The sequence below is a fragment of the Hibiscus syriacus genome, unplaced genomic scaffold, assembly GCF_006381635.1.
Source record: "Hibiscus syriacus cultivar Baekdansim isolate YM2019G1 unplaced genomic scaffold, ASM638163v2 tig00112508_pilon, whole genome shotgun sequence".
Taxonomy (NCBI): domain Eukaryota; kingdom Viridiplantae; phylum Streptophyta; class Magnoliopsida; order Malvales; family Malvaceae; genus Hibiscus; species Hibiscus syriacus.
This window is the reverse complement of record NW_024063352.1, coordinates 133,345-156,693: the sequence shown is the minus strand read 5'-3', so window position 1 is coordinate 156,693 and position 23,349 is coordinate 133,345. Positions and strand designations below refer to the sequence as shown.

General features: G+C 34.4%; 1 long non-coding RNA gene across 1 annotated transcript; it reads left to right on the top strand.

Annotated features, from left to right (window-relative positions):
* The first annotated feature begins 1,465 nt into the window (after nt 1-1,465).
* Nucleotides 1,466-22,906, top strand: LOC120181093. Its single transcript, XR_005521733.1, has 3 exons — nt 1,466-1,782; nt 6,546-6,553; nt 22,894-22,906. It is a non-coding gene; the product is annotated as an uncharacterized LOC120181093 (long non-coding RNA).
* Nucleotides 22,907-23,349: the final 443 nt, after the last annotated feature.

The window sequence follows — 23,349 nt, the reverse complement described above, 5'->3', positions numbered from 1 at the left end:
ATTAAATTTAATTTAATTATGAAATTAAACCCTTTTGTAACTCTTCTTGATGAATCTGGCTCAAAAAAGAGTCCATGTTCATTGCATAAAAATTAAACAGTATAACTCCTGAAATTAAATCATATAACTCTTGTAACTCCTGATATTAACAGCTTGTCTCTCCCATGAACAAAGCTGGAAATCAGTCCAGATACATCTTAAATTTTGATTTAATTTAGAAAAATAACTGTTTAATTTCAGACAACTAATAATCAGCTGTTATCATCTGAAATATTTGAACTTTAACAGTCTCAGTAGCCTATAAATATCAGATGAATCTTTCACATTGTTCATTTAATCTTTCAGAGAAAAATTCCTTACAAATTTTCTTTAAAAAGATAGTATTCGTGTGGACGTATCAAATACACGTATTATCACGCCTTGTTCTCTATCACTCTACAAGGGAATGAAGAATGTAAACTTTAAATACCATTACAATTAGTATTTCCAATTTTATGTGGGATTGAACATTACCAACCATGGGTGTTGTTTTGGATTTAGCCGTGTCTTCGTTCGGGGAAGCTGTAGAAGAGGCTCCAAGTTCACAAGCTCTAAACCAGATCCATATTTCTGCCTTTTCTTTGGAAAGATCGAAGAAGAGAAGGCAATTGCACAAAAGTTCAATCAATGTTAGGTGAAAATTAAACAAACCCACGTGAAGGTGACTTTGGAGTAAACTCTCCCTATAATCCTTCAAGTATTATGGGTAAAATCCTCTCAAGGTTCTCTGATTTTGACCATCTGTTACTTATTTGTCATGATTTAAGCTACATGTTTGGTTTTATTTCATTTTGGTCATTTATCATGTTATTATTATTCCGAATAGTTCTAATGATTTTTATTATTCTTATTTAGGTCACTATTTTTGTTATAATTGCTTGCTGTTTTTATTTCAATTTAATCCTTAAATTTTTTAGTTATTCATTCCTTTTAAATTTAGCATTTTTTCTTTTAATTTTAGTATGTTTTATTTATTTATTTATTTATTACTTATTATTTTTTTATTTAACATTTTTATTTTTCTCTTTTATTTATTTCATTTTTTATATATTTTATCTTTTTTTTCCTTTGATGTATAATATCTATTATATTTTTTGACTTTTTATGGACACTTTTTAACCAATCAAAGGTAATTATTTTGAATTGAATTTTTAAATTTCAATTTAAATTTTAAATTTTCGCTATAAAGACAACCGACAAATTACTTAGTACTGAAAGGGCGATTCAAGATGTTAATCCTTCCTTAACCGTAACCGACTCTCGAACCCAACGTATTTCTGGTAAAAAGCAGATCAGGTAAGAAATAAAGGTGTCCCATCAACCTATTAATCTTTAAAATAAATTATCGGTGACGACTCTAATTCAATTATTCACGTCGAAGCCCAATTCCGGACCAACCGAAAGACGGTCGCGACAACTACAAAACCGGGCTGGTCGTTTGGATCCATCAACCATCGGGCACAGTGGACAAGCAATATCGATAATAGGTTGCCCTCTTTCATCTGTGTTGTCAACACCATTACGCCTTGTTACTACCAACATTTATGGTATGGCGGCTACAGCAGTCGGGGTGTATTGTACGAGTCGATATGCTGCTGATATCGGCAGGAGGGATGCGGTGAAAGTTCGGTGGAGGATCTTACAGCAAGACTGACAACGGGCTTGCTTCAGGCGATTGAGCCCCAACCCCTGGTAGTCCCTGCCCATTAGCATCTGCTTGCTAAAAGTCTTCAACCCGGTCAAGTTGTCTAATATTTTTCAAAGTGTTGTGAGGATCAAAATCTGTCGTTTGTTATTAAGATAGTCGTTTGCTATATGAAACTTCAAGTTAATTGTATGGAATAATAATGAGTACTCTCTTGTCTCTACGTTACCATTTTTAAAAAATTGTAATAGAATTGAACTTCAATTCATAAAATTTGGGATTTTGCAAATAGATTTAGAAATCGAATTTGCCCAAACCCAAATCCACCTTTAAAGTTTTTAACTCAAATCCAGGTATCCAAATAGTGTATATGATGCATTTGTTAGCATCTCTATTCTGTTAGAAACCAGAATCTTTCTTGCTCATGCTTGAATATAGTACAAGATTCTTTTACCCACAGCAACTTCCCCAGCAGGTGTGACCAGACCCAATTCACTTACATTCACCTGAATTTAACATAAAAAACACTTGAGTATCCATGATGCCAAGCAAACAGAAGTCATGATGAATCATTTTTAAGTGAGAAAAAATACCTCGATGATAGTTCCTTTGGTCATAAACCAAGAGGTATACATTGGGCCACTGGGATTTTTCTTCACTCCAACGATTCAAGGTTGAAGGTGCATTTCAGTTCAGGGTGTGTAACATGAGCTTTAGTAAATCGCAATCCTGATGGGCGGATAAAGCGCTCATACATGGGAGGCTTTCTAGTAAAACCATGCCCCACGAATGTGCACTTTGTGATAGGGAAGGTGGTGGATTAATGAATGTTGCTCTTGTTGAAGAATCAAACCTAGAAAGTTCTAGACTAGATGAAGAACAAAGGAGAATGAATAGGGTGAAGGTGGCGGCAACAACTAGGATTTTTAGGGTTTTTTTTTAGGTGCTGGAATCAAGGCAACAAGATTAGAATAAAATAAACAAAAGATAAAGAAATGAAAATAATAATAATAAAGAAATCAAAAGATCTCCTTATGAAGGTGAACGGTAAAGATGATTGATGGTGCGGATAGATTTGTGGAAAATAGATGGATAAGTGTCCTATCAAACCCTCTTAGTCGCAATGAAAAGAAACTCTATAATATGGCTTTAACCAACCCTCCTAGTCATGATAAAAAGGAAAATTGGAGTGTGAAGATTATCTCCCTCACAAGAACTTGAAAAAACTCCAGGAAGAAAGCTTGAAGGCACAAGACAATCAACACTTGCAAAAAGGAACTCTCGTTGTATTATTAATCAAAGAAATTGGTCTTATAAGTTGAATGAAGCCTCCTTTATATAGGGGGTGAGTTCTAAAAGTCCTAAATAACTAATGAATAAATAATAACAAACTAAACATGTTTTAACTCTAATTTCTAATAAAATAAAATAACTAAGAATAATGTTTTAACTCAACCTTAATTCCTAATAAAATAATAAATATAATTCTAAATATAATGCTCATCCTATGTTAAATTATATTACAAATAATAATATAGAATGAAAATTCGTAATATTTAAAATCCAGTATAGAATTTTCTGCATGCATTATCTTCACTAAAATGATCATATCTTGAGTTCCCGATATCGGATTGATGCAATTCAAGAACCGTTGGAAAAAACTAAGAGACATCCAGTCGTACTTCAAAAGACATGTGACCAATACGATCAGAATCCCATTAAAAAAGTCTTCGCAAGTATGCTGATGTTATGGTCTTCTTTTCCAATGCTTGGACAGTGGATCATTTGGAAGAGTTATTATTCTTCTTGATGTGAGCCTTGTGATGCATGTATCATCCTCCTTTTTCTTCAAAATATTCGACCTCGAATCTGAAACATTAAAGGGAGCAACATTGGAATCATTTAATGATTCATTCACACTATGCTTACGAATATATATGCTTTGAATCTTCGAGACTTTGTTCTTCTAATAGGTTCGAGTAGAAACATTAATCCAAAGAATATGTATTATTATTATGGACTCTGGTGCATGTATCATTCCCCCACAACCTCAAAAGATTCGTCATCGAATCTAAATCCAAGAGAAACATTTACTAGGATCAATGCGATGTGTCTTTATGCGTTTTAGTCAAGGTTTCTTCTTTGTAGGAACTGATTTATTGTAGTCTTGAAATCATCTTTTGCTATAAGTCTTGTAATCTAATGTTTAGGTTGAAATTCAACATGGCGTCAGCTACTCTTAGCTTTCTTTATGATTGCTTCAGATATTCTCTGCTGGTTTGACTCGTGTGTGGCAAATGAGTGTTGAAAAACCATGTAAAATGGTTTGTTAAAGTAACCCTTAAGTCTCGGGAGGAGATTTGTGGACTGCAGAAACCGTTGTGGTAGTACATCGTCTACTGTGTTTTGCTTACCTCGGTCTTTACGCACTTAAAGGAGTTATTTTATAGGATGACAACTTCAAGAGTCTTACATTGTAAAAAGGATAAGAAGTACGTTACAATATCATTAAAATGAGTAATAAAATACTTACCTTTCGACTCTCGTAAATCGGACTCTTCATTGATATGGCATAGTGATTAGGGCTTTCCGGTGGTAACCGTTAGGAGGCTCACATAGCACTATTCGACACTCTTGGTGATGGAAGATGGTGTGGGCTAGTTCCGTGTTGCTTTCATTTTTTCATCTTTGACATGGATTCCCTGTGCATGAACTATAAAGCCTAAAAACATAAGCTTATCACTACAAAACACATGCCTGTCCATGTTAGCGTATAAGTTTCTCAGTGGAGAACTTCAAGAGCCGAGCAAACGTGAATGATATGAGGATTAAGAAGAAGATATATAAGAATATCATCCCCAAGGTACACCGTTAAGGTGGCTCCTTTACTGTGTGCTTAGGGTAAGTCCTTATGGATGCATTATGGGGAAACTACATATCGGTGTTCGGTTGGAGGGTATTACTATGGTTTTAAAATATGTTTTAAACTACTAATGTTTTTAAAGGATTTGTATACATTTCTCTGTTTTATTGGAACACACCAGACTCCCCAATTTAATATTCTGAATCTATCACTCTCTGAATACTTCCTTCATACCATAAATTCATGTTTGTAACTGAAGACTTAGCTAATGGAATCTGAATTCATCTCTAGAATCTGATGATGACTGTCCCACTAAGGAATTTATGCTTTATCTTATATCGATGGCATATTGTATTCATCTGGTAGTTCTGTATTATGGAGCTTCCCAAAGTTCACTCTTTACTCACCATTTTAAGTTCAAAGAATCGATTCAGTGTAGCTAATAACTTCAGTTTTGGGAGTTCTTTCGGCTTTAATTATAGAGTACGATACAATGTAATTAGGGGGTATGTAGGTCATATTTTATTTATATATATATATATATATCTGATATATATATACTGATTTATGATTTTATACGTTTTAACAAAATTTTAATTTTTTCCTGGATTTTATTGTGGGTCGCTCTGGTGGCCCTAATATGACACCTCGAATCGGATCGGGTCCCCACATCGGTCTGAGGGTGTTACAAAGTTGGGATCGATGAAATGACCTTCTTTAGGGATTTAACAAATACTTTGAGATGCATGTAGTACAAGCCATCCCTAGGACTTTAGGAGTGCCACACCCTCCACTTGTACTCTAGCTCCTCCGGTAACACCACCCAAGAATCACCTGTAGAGTGTATACTCCGGTGTAAACAATTGAATTTTTTTGTTCGAGAGATGATGATCCAGTTACTGCAGATCAATGGCTTATGGAGACCCTCCACACACTTATACAATTGCACCTGACTCCCGAGGGTAATTTGGAGTGTGCCATCTCTTTTCTTAAGGGTGACGTCATCGACTGGTAGAAGATAGTGAGCTAGTTAGGGAGCTGAGTTTTCCGCAGAGAGCTTTTCTATCATAAGTTAGGGAGCTTGAGTTTTCCGCAGAGAGCTTTTCTTATCATAGTTAGAGGAAATTATATCAGGGAAGCTCATGTCGATAGCCTAAGAGACCAATTCCTCAATCTGAAACAAAGTGATCGCTCGGTGATGGAATACGAGGTAGAGTTTCTTCGGTAGTCTTATGTGCAGGAGATGATTCTGATAGAGTATCACCATTACAAGAGGTTTAGAAAAGGCCTCCACCTCGAAATCTTAACTCATCTTGTTGCTGACCCACCTAAGGTTTTTCTAAATTGGTACGTCAAGCTAAAGCGGTTGAGAGAGTTGTGGGGATGAGAGGCAGAGCATCTAGAGCTATTCCAGAGTAGACTTAGATGGCAGCAGAGTCTTTGAGACCTACCCAGGCACCGAAAAAAAAGGCCAATATTCTCAAGGTTCATGGAGAACCCCGATAGGCTATTCAGGGGATGAGGCCAAAATTCAAATCGTGGTGGTAGATCAGGTCCCATGACACCAATCCAACTGTCATACTTATGGGAAAAAGTATTGGGAGTATTCCACTTTGGGATAGAAGTATGTTATGTTTGTGGCTCCATTGATCATTTTATTCGAGTTTGTCCAGAGGCTCAGAGAGTTACACGAGCCAGATGCAGAGATCAGTTGAGTCGGTGCAGAGGGGTAGAGGACCCTCTAGAGGAGTAGTTATTCTTCTGGCCATATGGGTAGAGGTGTTGTCATGTCTGTAGCTAATTCAGAGTCACAAGTAGCTTCTCGATAATATGCCATGAGAGCGTAGGAGGAGTGTGACCTAGGTGTGATCTCATTTATATTTACCATGTTTCCATTCAGGTTACAATATGATAGATCCAGGGTCTACGAATTCTTATATATGTTATGACCTAGCCAAAAAAGAAACCTCCCAGTCGAAAACTTAAAGATAGGGTTAGATTATCTAGTCTATTAAGGTTATACATTCTAGTCGATAAGATCACAGTCGTTGCCCTGTTGAAATTCATGGTCAAATTTTCCTCACCGACATTATAGAGTTGTCATTCAGAGAGTTAGACATGATTCTTGGTATGGATTGGCTCTCGAAACATGATGCAATTTTAAGGTGTAAGGCTAGACTGCTCAAGCTTAGAAAGAACGATGAAAATAAGGTAGTGATGAGTAATGGCAAACCAGGGTGTTCAAGATAATTTCGATGATCAAGGCTCAGAGGATGACTGAGGAGGGTTAGAAGTTTTCTTAGCGTTCGGTAGATACTTGGGTTGCTAGTCCATCGATTGGAGACATTAGAATCATCAGATATTATGCAATATATTTCTTGAATAATTATCGAGATTCTCCCGGATAGAGAATTAGAGTTCAGTATCAAGGTGTTATTGGGTTCCACTCTGGTGTCCATTGCACCCTACAATATGATATTGATAGAGCTTAAGGAATTAAAGGTCTAACTTCAAGAGCTTCTAGAGAAGGGTTTCATTCGACCATGTACCTCTCCTTGGGAGCGCCGATCCTTTTTGTAAAGAAGAAATATGAGTCATGAGGTTTGTATCGATTACGTCGGTTGAATAAGTTAACCATAAGAACTGATACCCTCTCCCTAGGATAGATGCCTTTTTTATCATCTAAAAGGGGCTTGTGTTTTCTCAAAGATAGATTTGAGGTCGATGTATTACCAGTAAAGGTTATGATGTTGATGTAACTAAGACGGCGTTCATAATAAGGTATGGTCATTACAAGTTCATTGTGATGTTTTTGGACTTACCAACTCCCCAACTGCATTCATGGACTTAATGAACTGTGTTTTCCACTCGTACTTAGACCAGTCATAGTGGTTTCGTAGATGATATACTGGTGTATTTGCGATCTGAAGAAGAGCACGGACGACACCTTCGCATATTTTACAGACTTTTCTAGATCGTCAGTTATTTGCTAAGTTTGGAAAGTGTGAGTTCTGGTTAGCTAAAGTATCCTTTTTGGGCCATGTAGTTTCAATAAAATGTATTCGAGTAGATCCTCAGAAAATTCAAGCTGTGTTAGAATGGGAACCGCCAAAGAACGTGATAGAAGTTCGTAGTTTCATAGGTTTTACGGCTATTACTGTTGGTTTGTAAAAGAGTTCTCAATGATAGCCGCACGTATAGTGAAGTTATTGTAGAAAGGAGTTCAATTTGTTTTTAAGCTATGATGGCACATTATGTCCCTAATAACTCAAATAAGATACTAATAATGTTTGGGGACCTTATTAGGTTCTTTATGACAGTTAGAAGGGTCGAAGATACTCAAACAGGACATTTTTGGGTTTAGTATCGATATTGTATAGGTCACTACCGATATTGTTCATTCACTACACAAAAATAAATGAGTTTTTTAAGTAGGATAGCGATACTCATGCTTAAAGTATCAATACCATAGGCCATATCTTGATACCTGAATGAAGGGTATCGAGACTGAAATTATATAATACCATTTTGGTATTGCTACTCATGAGAGTATCGATACTCCCTATAGGTGTAACCCCCCAACCCTACCCGACCCGGATACGAGTCTGAGGTGTCGCATTGACTTTTTCAAATAATTACTTTTACAAAAGAATGAAGGATTTTAAATTAATTAAAATAATTGATTTACAAAGATATCAGAGCGTATACTATTCAAATCTCTTAATTATATGCCACTATATTCATTAAACAAAATACATACTAATCATTTCTTTCTGATCTGATCTTCAGAAAGGAGAGGCTGACCTGGCTTGCTCCTCTTTGCTCCTTAATCTTCTCGAAACCTACGTGTGAAACATTCACACACTAAGTCATAGACTTAGTGAGGTATAAAACATATAATCAAAACTCTAGATATTTAACTATGCATGAACATTTCACATTTCAAATATTAACATAATATCGACATTATATAATAATTCATATTACAATTATATACATGCACATATATCAACACTATCATAATCACATCATTGTCATTATTCACACTATTATTACTATCATTATTATTTGCATTCATTCTTTTAGTCTTATGATCTTATCCTTAACATTTATAGATCATATAATACATTCCACAAGCCAAACAAATAGCATTACACAAGTTTTCTTATGTTCTTCTTTTATGAGCCCATGTACACATGTGAGAACTAAAGATATGTGAGTATATAGAGGTTGTGCACTTATGTTGTCACCACACCTCGTATAATTCCCACAAGGGGCACTTAAATTTGTCCTGAAGGACCACATAACACATATGTCCCGAATGACCACTCCTTAAGAACCATATAAATATTCCAATGGACCAAATAAGCGTACCATAGTATCGCATATATGTTCCAAAGGATTACATATATGTCCCGAAGGACCACGTAGAACCTCGACTCTTGGCATGCCAACTATACCTCTAGCTCTCATGACACATAATAGGCATTATCTTTTATCATTTCACATATTAACAAATACACATACACATTCTCAGAGCTTCTTATTATATCATATGGCTTATCTTTTGTGATCATATAATCATATCTTATAATCACATAGCTCATATCACATGGCTTATCTCATATACACATGTTCGCATACTTGATAATCACATAACTTATAACTTTCCACACATGGTCATAGGTCAATATTATGTAGCTTATTTCACCTTTCATATATTCATAGAGTTTATTATCACATCATTAATATAATAATCACATCACATGCATTTACACATATCATATAACATGTACCACAACACATCATACATATACTCATATCAATAACATGTTTATATACATTATTTCATGCATTCTAATATAGGAAATAGACTTGTCTCAAGTCTTATTTCCATTCATCTCATATACTAACTAATGCACTCACCTGGCCTCACTAGTCATTCGAGCACTTATAACTCTTCCCTGATCTGTCCTATCTCATTGACTCATCTGTACTTGCTTTTGATTGATATCTATATAATCATATTCATAGATATCAGCAATCTAAACATCACTATTCGATTATAATAATCTTCAACCAAAGAATAGTTTTATAAAAAAATCAGTTGAGTAGTATCGGTAACCTCCTCAATGGTACCGATATTTCCCTAACTGTGGTATCGATACCACGTCGGATATCGATACCCCATTTTGCATTCTAAATACTTTTTTCAAAAATTTGTACCGATACTGACCTTGTGGTATCGGAACCTACCCTCCAGGCACTGATACCCGTACCGATACTGACCTTGTGGTATCGGAACCTACCCTCCAGGCACTGATACCCCGTGAATGCCTTTTTCAATTCAGACTTATGGTATCGATACTGTTCAACCAATAGATACCCCTATACCAAATATCGCTATTTTACTCTTGAAGTATCGGTACTGGATGAAGCAGTACCGAAACTCAAAGGCCATATTCACTTTTTTAAGCCCGAGATTTTACCCTTATCAGCTCATTCCTTCATTTCTTTATTCCCTCTCATATTCTTAACTTAAGTAAACATACTTAAACCCATTTGTACTCATCTAACACACCTTTATCTTCAAATTATATCCTCTATAGAGAAATCAGAATCATACCCAACTTTTCAACATGTTCTAATTTCAATTTTATCATTTCATCTCCTTAATTCAACTATTGACAGTCAAATTTAACTTTCAAAGCCATTTACTCCTTGTTTCAGTAATTCACTTAAAAAAACTATATTTACTTAATCTCTCATTACATATCCAGCTTTTAGCTTCCAATTCTCCTTAAGCTTCATTAAACTTTCCTAATGCTCCAAGAATTAAAATCAACTTAAAAATTCAAAGAACAAAAACAATTTGAAAACCACTCACCTGAAATGGAGCTTACGGGAAAAAAGAAGAATGAGAAAAGAAGTTCCAGACATTTATTTCTTTTCCACCCAAACTCCACGTGGTTAAATCCCTTATAAAGGGGAAATAAAAATATTTCCTATAAAATGACCATTATACCCTTTCCACGTTCAAACTTTACTATTAACTCCTATACCAATTTTCCAATCAAGTCCCTGAACTTTTAATCTTTTTTGAGCTTGGTCTCTCTAGTTTTAAATCTTTCATTTTGGTCATTAAACCTGACTTTTGGGATGTTAAATCTTCCCTTTTTTAAGAAAATTCGTCCTCGAATTTTCATCACACACATTTATAAGAACATATCTTCTAACGTTCTCATGTTGCTTCATTTACTTAATCTTTCCTGTTTACCGCTAGTAAACTTACCGTTTTCCCACTCAATTATGCATATCCAACCTTTATAAATTCATATAGTTTCATTCATAATATAAACAGTAACTCCAATCTTTACTCCTCAATATCATGAATCAATTGATTTCTTTCATCATTTTCTAATTGCTTTGCAACATAATCCAAACCTTTACTCATTCCTTACTCCTTGTCTATAATATGATACACATAATCTCTTTATCTAACTATACATACTTTTCTTACTTCTAATCAAACTTATAATTTGCACCTCAATATAACCCTTGTCATAATTCTTTAACTCCATCTTCAGTTTTCTATCTAATTATTCTTCCAGAAATCAAAATCCCTTTATAACATGGACCATATTTTTCCTTCATACCATATACTCTTTCATATCGCTTATACTTATCCCTGATCATTAATCTTTATCTTATTTTATAACTATGATAGTTAGCATACTTGTATAAACCTTATTCTTTGCAAAATCCTTATCTTCTTTACTCTTCAAAATCTTCTTACAACATAAATCATATATTTCTTCATGTTTCAATACTCTTTTCCCATCACTTATACTCATCTCTGATTATCGATCTTTATCGCATCTTCATATTTGATAGTCAGCCTTACTTATACAGAACCTCTTTATTTATCATCTCTTGTACTTGTATTTCCTTTACTTAATTCATCAAATACCAAATCCAAATAATCACTTAATCTATTAAAACAATTGTTCTATTTCCTTAAAGCTCCCTTCAAACAATATCCTCATATCTTGACTACATCATATACAAGATCATAATACTTAACAATATCCAAATCCACGCCATACTTGGTTAACTTAACTTAACATCATCTTCAAATCCTTTAACTCTAATACACTTACCAATACATAACCTTGTTATCAACATCAACTTTTAATCTAGGTACAAACCCTTATCAAGCCGATCATATACATCATTTTTTCCGTCGAAATTTTCCTCAGCGATATCTTACTCAACTTTTCAAACTCATACTCTTACTCATACACAATACTATTCCTCTATTTCAAACTCAAACATTCTATCTTTCTTTGTCTTATAAACTGATTGCCTAAACTCATTTTTATTTTTTTCGAAAAAAATAATCACATCACTTTAATCTTTTAATATTCTTATGATAACATCTATCCCCTCTACTTATCTTTCCAGTGTAGCAAAGGAACTACTCCACTTCAGAACGATGAAAATCCTCTAACATTATTCGAATGCTTTTCAAACTTCTGAAAACAATCTTTAACTTTTACAAAGGTGCTCCCTGAGGTGTCCCTTCTTCATCCTGTCTTGCCAAGGCAAGTGAATTGCTACCACAATTGGGGATATTACCTCTCACTTCGCTTAGAAACTATCATAATCAGATAACTACTATATCACACTAATCTTATTCTATTAGCAAGACATCATAGTCCTTTCATATCATTTCATAAATTTTCCACTTTGTGTTGCCATGTACACATTTTAAAACTCATTTGACTTCGGTTTAAGCCTAGAATCGGCTAAATCTTAGCTATATACCATTAAATGTAACACCCCCAACCCGTACCCGACCCAGATATGAGTCTAAGGTGTCACATTGACTTTTTAAACAATTACTTTTACAAAAGAATAAAGGATTTCAAATTAATTAAAATAATTGGTTTACAAAGATCATATATAATAATTCATATTACAACTATATACATGCACATATATCAACACTGTCTTAATTACATCATTGTCATTATTCACACTATTATTACTATCATTATATTTGCATTCATCTTTTAGTCTTATGATCTTATCCTTAACATTTATCCATATCATATCATAAATTCCATAAGCCAAACAAATAGCATTACACAAGGTTTCTTATGTTATAATCTTTTATGAGCCATGTACACAGTGAGAACTAAAGATATGTGAGTACATAGAGTTGTCCATATATGTTTCACCACAGCTCGTATAATTCCCACTAGAGGCACATAAATTTGTCCCGAGGGCCACATATCACATATCCCGAAGGACCATTCCTTAAGAACCATATACATATTCCAATGGACCAAATAAGTGTATCGAAGTACCACATATTGTCCAAAGGATTATATATATTCCGAAGACCACGTAGAACCCCGACTCTTGGCATGTCAACTATACCTCTAGCTCTCATGACACATAACATGGGCATTATCTTTTATCATTTCACAATTCACATATACACGTAGACACATATTCTCATAGCTTCTTATCATATCATATGGCTTATCTTTAGTGATCATATAATCATGTCACTTATAATCACATAGCTCATTTCACATGACTTATCTCATATACATATGTTCGCATACTTGATAATCACATAACATATAAACTTTCCACACATAGGTCATATTATGTAGCTTATTCACCTTATTTTCATTTCATATCATAGAGTTTATTATCACATCATTATTCATAATCACATCACATGCATATACAAATATCATATAACATGTACCACAATACATCATGCATATACTCATATCAATAGCATGTTTATATACATTATTTCATGCATCCTAATCTTTTAAATAGACTTGTCGCAAGTCTTATTTCCATTCATTATCATACTAACTAATATGCACTCACCTAGCCTCACTAGTCAATCCAAGTACTGATAACACTTCCCTGATCGATCCTATCTCGTTGACTTATCTTGTACTTTCTTCCGATTGATTTCTACACAATCATACATTCATAGATATATCAGCAATCTAAACATCATTATTCGATTCTAATAATCTTCAACCAAAAGAATAGCTTTATAAAATTTTTCCACTTGAGTAGTATCGGTACCCTCCTCAATGGTATCGATACTTCCATAACTGTTGTATCGATAACACGCTTGATATTGATACCTATTTAGCATTCGAAATACTTGTTTCAAAAATTGATACCGATACTGACCTTGTGGTATCGATACCCATGGTACCGATACTACCCTCCAGGTATCGATACCCATGAATGCCTTTGTCAAATTCATACTTATGGATCGATACTGTTCAACCAGTATTGATACCCCTATACCAAATATCACTATTTTACTCTTGAAGTATCGGTACTGGATGAAGCAGTACCGATACTCAAAGGTCAGATTTCACTTTTTAAGCCCGAGATTTTACCCTTATCAGCTCAATTCCTTCATTTCTTATTCCCTCTCATATTCTTAACTCAAGTACACAGACTTAACCCATTTGTACTCATCTAACACACCTTTATCTTTAAAATTATATCCTCTATATAGAAATCAAGAATGATAACAACTTTTCACATGTTCTAATTGCAATTCTATCATTTCATCTCTTAATTAAACTATTTACAAGTCAAATTTAACTTCCAAATCCATTTACTCCTTATTTTCAGTAATTCACTTAAAAACCCTATTTACTTAATCTCTCATAATATATCCATCTTTTAGTTTCCAATTCTCCTTAAGCTTCATTAAACTTTCCTAATGCTCCAAGAATTAAAATCAACTTAAAAATTCAAAGAATAAACAATTTGAAAACCATTCACCTTGAAATAGAGCTTACAGGAAAATGAAGAATGAGAAAAAGAAGTTCCAAACATTTCTTTCTTTTTCACCCAAACTCTACGTCGTTAAATCCCTTATAAAGGGGAAATAAAAATCTTTCCTATAAAATTACCATTATACCCTTTCTACTTTCAAACTTTACTATTAACTCCTATACCAAAATTCTCTAATCAAGTCCCTGAACTTTTAATATTTTCTGAGATTGGTCACTAAGTTTTAAAATCATTCATTTTGGTCATTAACCCGACTTTTGGGATGTTACAATAGGGGTATTGATACTACTCCTTTTCTTAAGGTCGTTTTATATTGTTGGTATCGATACTTCAATAACGGTATCGATACTCTTATGTTAGTATCGATACTGCCAGTATCGATACTACCCCTTTTCTAATGATAAGAATTTTAGAAATTTTAGAAACATGGTTGAGGGACCCAAACCACTCCTTATTCCTTCAATAAGACATCAAGTAAAACTATATTAACATGCTAAATTTCACTTAGAAGCCATTTAACTTAGGAAATCATAAGACTTGCTTTGTATGATGTTCGGGAAACAAGATGGACACCCGAATCACTCTAGAACAAGGAAACGTTGTATGATAAGATATGGCCAACCCCAACATCATGCATTAGGCAATCTTTACAACTGGGAATAGATGCCCCAAGGCTCGACGGAGCAAGTTAGCGGGTGATGCAATCCAATGTAAAATTCTGGTTTTTCACCCTAGGTAAGGATAGAGGGGTGCGTGAGCTTTGAGATGTAGCCCCTCAGCCGCACCATGATGCCTACCTTTGTATGTATGTTTTAGTTAGCATACTTGTATGCTAGCAAGTATGAATTAAATATGTTTAAGTAAGTTTAAAGTATGATCATTAGAGAATGCATGTAGTGTAGTTGATTATTAGTGTGGTATTGAGCTTGTGAGCTCAGTGTTCAGAATTTGTTTTCGTGCGCAGGTTAGGAATATGAGCTTTTGGAGGATCCATTATCTAGATCGTTTAGTACCAACCGACAGCTTTTGAGTATGTCTCAACTTTTGTACTATTGGCATGTACTGTAAATGAACCCGAGTATGTCAAGTCATGATTTTATGTTTAAATATTTGAAATTTTGAATTCAAGTTATTTTTTGGGCTACCAAATTTGTAAAGTAAATATTACGAGTTTATGAATTTATTATGACAAACTATGGATTTATAACAAATGAATACGATGTTTTAAAAGAAAAGATTTGGTTGGCCGCTCCGGTGGTCTGAGTGACATCATAGTCCGGTGATCTCCGGGTCGTGCTGGAGTAGGACATTACATTCCTCACTTTGTGGGAGTGTCTCGATTGCACTCCCTATAGACCCCATTAGATTTATGTCTCCCCTTGAATTTGTATCGAAAGATTGTTTGGAGCACCTTGACTTTTGCGATCATATGGTCAGTTTAGTTACATAGAAATGACTTGGTATTCAATGGAAAGGAGCTAGATGTGCTACAATTGGTTTTTCTTATTAAATATCGCATTTCTTGTTGGTTAAAGGCTAAGTTTCCAGACCCAGTTTAGCTTGGAAAATTTAGTAGTGGATTTAGCGCTCGCAGATGATGCTCTTTTGAAGAAGAGGGTTGTCAAACCCCATCTGTCTTGGGTCCCACCTCTGAGAGACTCGTTAAAATTCAATATAGATGGTACAATGTGGGTGGACGGTGTTGGTGGATGTATTGGCGGGATTCTTCGTGATCCCAATAGAATTTTTGTTACTAACCTTCTCGATTCTAATCGGGTGCGAATCCTTGGTGCAAGCAGGAATTTTGGCCATCAAACACGCTATTAAGCTGTTCATGGACTCAAAGTGGTTCAAGGTATTTGAGCTTATAATTGAATGTGACAACGCTGCAGTGGTAACTTGGCTACAGAATCCTACTTCTGCTCCACCAGAATGGGTGCATATTCTTCACCCTGTTGCAACACTAGTACTCCCAGAAAAGTTTACCGTCAAGCTAGTGGTGGATACACTAAGCTCACATAAGAGCTAAGTGCATCCTATTATTTTGGAAATGTGATTAAATTTAATTTAATGTGTTAAGTAAAAAAGAAAAAAAATTACAATTTTTGCATATCCATCATTTTTAAGAAAAAAAAATTAAAATTTTAAATTCTCAATCTTAAATTTTTAAATCCGCCACTGCATCAAGCGTGTCCACAGAAGGTGCAACTCGTCAGCTACTGCCCAGGTGGAGGCTTTCGAAGCTAAATGTTTTTGGGGATTTTATTCTTGTATAAAGTAGGACAGATTTGTCTTATTCTTGGGTATATATCTAGATCGTATCGAGGGGAAGTTTGACCTGTTAGTACTTTCTTTGCAGGATAGTGTTTGGGTTTAGTGGCACTGTTTTTGTTTGTTTTTGCCTGTGGGTTGGATGTGGGGTTGTTCTCTGGGTGGTTTTCTTTTCATTGTTTTGAAAATCGGATCGGGTCGGTCGGTTCAATAAAGAATTATTGTCTAGTCTGGTTCAAATTAAATCGGTTGAATTGTTATTAGTGAATTGGCCGAAACTGTTGAACCATTCGAACCGGATCGGTTGAAAATCGGGAAAAAATGAAAAAAAACCGTTAATTTTGTTTTTTTTTTTTTTAAATTAAACCAAACGACGTCGTTTGTTAAACGAGCCAAGTCGAACTCGAGTATTGCTGAGCTCGACTCAAACTTTAAAAGTAAGCTCAACTCGACTCAAACTCACGAACTAAAAATTATCAAGTTCAACTCGAACTCGAAATATAATATTGAAACTTGAACTCGAAAAGGCTTGAACTCAAAAAAAATTTAGAAGCTCGATTGAAGCCTAAAATTCAAGCTTGATTGAAGTGAAAGAATAGTTCACTCTATGATAACCAAAAGGCTCCATGATTTTGAATGTAAAATTACCTCTATTATTTATAGAAGTTAATTGGGATGCGCTTCTATGTTTCTTAGCCATGTCGATTGTTTTGTTCTCATATTTTTACTCTTTAGACTTTTGGGATATTCTTCTATGTTTCTTAGCCATGTGAGATTGTTTTTTTTTAAATTAAACCAAACAATATCATTTTGTTATGATTTTTTAGCCCCAATTTTATTTTTTAATTATAGTTATATAATTATATTATTATTATTATTTAATATGTTTTATTTTAAATATTATGTTGTAGTTAATTTGAATCATTTTGTTTCATTTGATTTTATGGTTTTTAACTTATATATGTTATGGCTTGCTTTGAATATGACTTGTGATATACAAAATTATTTTTTATTAAATATTTTTGGTATTTTTATTTAATTTTTTAAATAATTATGACGTTATCCGATTCTTTCAACTGATCGAACCGGTTCAACCGATTAAACCAATCAATCGATAGCATAACCGGTTTACTAACCAATCCGATTATGAAAACCATACTTCTTTTGCGTTCATGAAGGGTCGACTTTATTCCTTTAGTCATTGCTATGAGCGTATCTTTCCATTTCTGTAATTAAATTTTTGTTTTTTAAAAATAATTATTATTGAGTTAATTGCATCACATGTCCCTAACCTATAACCCTCATTTTAAAATAGTCTCTAAAATTTTAAGCATTTCAATTTCATCCTTAAACTATGATTATTATTCTAAATTAGTCCTCAAATTTTTGGAAATTTTATTTTCATCCCAAAGTTATGATCTTCATTCTAAATTGGTCCCCAAACTTTTTGAATATTTTAATTTTATTCTAAATTATTCATATATACTGATCACATATCTTGTTAATAAAATCATTAGGTAAGTTATTATTATATGTTTGAAAAAAATTAGGTTAAACTATGATTGAAATGGATTACATATCTTGATGAATTTGAGGATGAAATTGAAAGATCTAAAAGTTTAAGATCAATTTAGAATGAGATTCATAGTTTGGGGATGAAATTTGAATGTTCAAAAGTTTAAGGACAAATTTAGAATGAGAATCATAATTTAAGGATGAAATTAGAATATTTAAAAGTAAGGATTAATTTGAAATGAGAGTCATATTTTAGGGGCATATGATACAAACTCATTATTAATTTAATATTTTACTTTGGGACTACTTAAAATAACTTTCCAAAACTTTAAAATTAATTTAAAATTTATTTTAATTTCTTTGTATATGAAAAATACAGTCATTTAAATTTAATATATAATAACTTATTTTTATACTACACAAATAACTTATTTTTACAATACAAAGATATTTATTTTTATTTATAATTAAAATTAAAAATATTAGTGATGATATAATAATATATCATTTGAAAATATATTTAGAATAATATTTATTCAAACATAAATAGTATATTATTATTACTCTTAATTTAATAGAACTATTATTTTTATAATTAAACATCAATTATGTAATTTAAATTTTAATAGATAATAAACTTTACAACTAAAAATTTATTTTTAATCAAATCAATCGTACCATAAACTTTTCAGTCTAGATTAATAAAAATATCATAAACTCTAACATATTTTACAGGTTGAGTTTGAGTTAAATTATAATCCCGAAATTATAATTGAATTAGAATGAAATTAAACACAAATGATAAGATTTAAAATAATTTTTTTACAAAAATATATCAATAATTTTCAATATATTTGATTTTACTTATACCTAACTCAACCTGAATTGACCTGAAGATCTAAAATTGACTCAAAACAAAAATAATTGATCAGATATTCATTCGACCAAAAATTAATCGATCCGATATTGTCTCAACCTAATACCTTAACTGACTCGACTTACTATAGACTCGAATAAAACTAAAACCAAAAATGACTAAACCCGACCTCAACTCAATTTGAATAAAGTCTAAACTCAAAATAACCCGAATTGAAATGAAACGAACCGAAGCCTATCTAAATGACTTGTTGCCACCTCTATTTAAAAGCATAGAGATCTCAAAAACCAATGTCGTTAACACGCTTCGGTTGACAAAAGAGTCGACCATGCAAGGAGTGTATATCCTCTATCAACTGGTCAGCTTCTCCAACAATGTTCCCGGAGGGCGCGGGTAATATCGAAGAATATTCCATAAGACAAAAGATAGCAGTACATAAGATAAATAGGCAGAACTTGACCAATCGATTTGACAAAGACTATGCGACCACGAAAGCAAATTTTTATTGCAAATGATTACAAAATAAACCATCTCGAGCACCTCATTAAAAAAACCACCCTAATCCTAAGTGAAGGAAAAAGAGTGTGCCTTGAGAGGTAAGAAACAAACACACAGATGTAATATCACACAAACCTAACTCCAGCCCTACAACAAACCCACAATCGATTCAAAAAAACCAATACACATAAACTAAATAAAATGAACTTGGAACAGAAACGAGTTCAAACACTGATAGCATGACCAAAGAAGCGAACCAACACGTCAAAACCAACATCACCCGCGACCAGAGTTAGATCGAAGAGTAACCCTGAATCATGGAGAACCACACTTGCTGAAAACTAGCTGCCTACAGACTCGTCCAAGGACTGAAGCATATTACCAGAGATGAAGGACTTCACGAGACTATCCAGCTGACCCTAATTAAAGAGAATCCACAAGGACAAGCTGTACAACCGAAACTTTCAGGTAGATCACCCGCACTAAAGAGAAGAAACAGCAGTTTCGAACAAAACCCTTTCAGCAACAGAAATGGTTTCGGGTCAACGAACAGATAAACACACAGGTGCGACAATGGACAAAACAAAACCCTTAAACCCTAACAGAACCACAGTTAAATCGAAATCTGCTCAGCCATAACAAAGCTCCATCCGATGAGCTGAATTGTCTCTCGCAGAGGTACCTCGGTCAGTCGAACCACTTTTGACAGCTGAAGACAGCTTTCGACTCCTCTTATGTTTCATCTTACTTTTGAAAAAGCTTCTAGTGCAAACACCTCTGTTAACATTCACGTGCATGCATTTGGCAACTTTTGATAAAATATTATTATCTTTTGAAATGGAAATAACGTGCTTTGGCTTTTGAGATTGAACCATTACCAATTCTTTATTTTTTTGCCATAAGGCCACCAATGATCGGCAGCACTTGTGCATGCACATTGCCATCGAGGGCAGCACCCAATTCCACTCCAAGACCCACGTGCGCCATCCTAAAATCTTCCATAGCATTAGAATTACCACTCCTCTGACAAAAGTCAACATGCGCAACCTTTTCATTCAACCCATCCGAAGGCGAAAACGACACCTCTAATGGATAAACATCGGAACCAGCACACACTTCCACTATATTATCCACATGCGCCAAACTAACTTCCTCAAGAGGCGTGTTCGGCACATCATGCACCTGCACGATACCTTCGATAGCATCACACACTACCACCTCAGACCCACCGTGCGCCATATTACTAACTTCCAGAGCATTGGAAAATCCGCTCCCCAAACAAAATGATTCGTGCACAGCTGTCCCACTAGACAAAGACGGGAAATTAGAATTAAAAATAAATTCATTTGCCCATAACTCTTCAATTCTAGGAACAGCGCCTACATTCTCCACACCTGGAGACCGCTTTTCACCTTCATCGTGCAAGCCAACAAATAAAGTGGACGACACTTCATGCACCTTCATATTAGTTTCGAGTGTATCACATAATTCCACCATAGACCCAACGTGCTCCCTATTAACATCCACCAACTCAATATGCGTGCCACTCCCTTTACAAACGCAACCATGCGCAGCTGGCCCACTACGCACTGCCGAGGAATCTATTTCCCCAGCCCATACCTCTTCAGAACAAGGAGCTACGCCAACTGTCTCAGCTCCTAAACACGCTCCACCACCCGCAAACATTCCATCGCTGGACACTCGATTTTCTTCATGAACTACCTCCATTTGAGAAGACAATCCAACACATGCCACTAACTCAGAAGAATTAACTGACGAGACACCAACGAGATCCCCCACTTTGGAAGACGGGGATGCAACTTCCTTTTCCATCAAAGGCGAATCTTCCCAAATAGATTCCGGACTGAAACGAGATTCAAACTCAGAAACAAAAACAATAAACATCATTTCCCCTACTTTCAATTTGAAAGATTCTTCCACTCGAGTTTGACAATTCGTAATAATCTGAAACAACGCTCTATCAAAGGATCCGGGATTTAAAGTCCCTTCATCAATGGAGATAAGAGTTCCCCATTTTTCTACAATTTTTTTGAAAGTTGAATGACTCCACACAAAAGGTGGAATCCCTTTGCATGATAACCATGTCCGACGGTTGCTGCAATGAAAGTTTTTCGACCACACTTCCACTTTGTCAAATACGTTTATTCAACGCCCCCATCTGATTATTAAGAGTAAAATCCCTACTCTCTTCATCTTCAAAGATGATTAAAATAGCTAAACCACTTAACCTCATAATTTTTAAACCTAAAATGTCTTCCTTATGCATAATAGCAGCCAACTCTTTCATTTTTGTAAATTTTCTGCACCAACCTATCAAGTTATCTCTAAGAGTTAATAGTTTATCTTCGTCAACGACACCTACAATGGGAACCTCTAATAGACTAACATCCTCCTCTCTACCATTGATCTCATCTGATTTTGCAACAGCACATTTCTTTCTCCAAAAGGCATCACGAGGTTGAAATCTCGCCATGAAAACTCTAATCATATTTCCTTGAATCCTAGATCTATCAGCACAAATGATAGCCTTATTCGCGTCCTCCAATTTATTGAAGCGAACAAAAACGAATATGCTTCTTCTCTTCCTTCTTTTGTTAGGGATGAAAGAATCTACCACCTCGCCATATTTATTGAATATTAACCAAAGATCTTGATGATGAAGGAGCTCCGAAAGATTGAAAATGATCACCGAAACACAACTTCTCTCACCCGAACATCTCACCTTACTCACCTTACTCACCATGTCTGGATGTAGGACTTTCACAATACAAATTTATAGTTGCCAATCATATTATTTATTTTAAATTTTAAAATGGAGATTTGAATTTTGGATATCTATACCAGATTTCATCAAATTTTAAGCGACAATTTGTTTATATTACAAACCTTTAATTTTGTCAATTTTAGCACTAATGTTTAGTAAAGTACAATTATGTTACACAACCGTTAATGATTTAATACACGATGACATTGCAATAATGTCGTTACTTTGTTAATTTGGTTATCTCACCAAAACGACATCGTTTTGACGTGACTGTTTTGATGCTAAAAAACCCAAAATGATATCTTTTAGTTTATAAAAAAATATTTTTCATGAGATTCGAACTAAAAACCATTAAAAACCAATACTAAACACTCAACAACAAAGCAAATTTAAGAATTTATAAATTTTTTAACAAAATTAATATATATGTCCAATAGCACCAATTAAGTTATATAACAAGAATATAACTAACACCACCGTCATCAAAGATTCACCACCCGACCTCAACTGATGTCCGACAATAATCAACTAATATTTCCTCCTAGTGTCTTTCCAAATCCTCTTCAATCTCTTCATTCTAAACATGCACTCAATACCCTTGTCATAACCTTCAACAAGCTTCACTTTCTTCGTTCGATTCTTTCGTTCAGAAAGCTTCGGAACTTCTCGCATCGACAACTCCATAGCCATTGCCACAGACTAATTTCCCGTCTCACAATCTTTTTCACTTGAAATATTATCCTTATCATGTCAAATCCGTTACTATTACGATTCTTCTCTTTTCTAAAATCGAGTTCACATCGATGAAAGCGTGATCCAATATCGTTTCAACTTTCAAGGTCACGTTGTTCGAGTCATCCGGCTTCGAGTAAACGGCGAGCGACGTTGTTGTGGTGTCGATGGGACCCGAATACAAATTCTGGCCAAACGGAGAAATCCTCCTGCGAATCATCCTCTTGAAAACGACCATTTTCATCCTCATGAAAACGTACGAATATTAC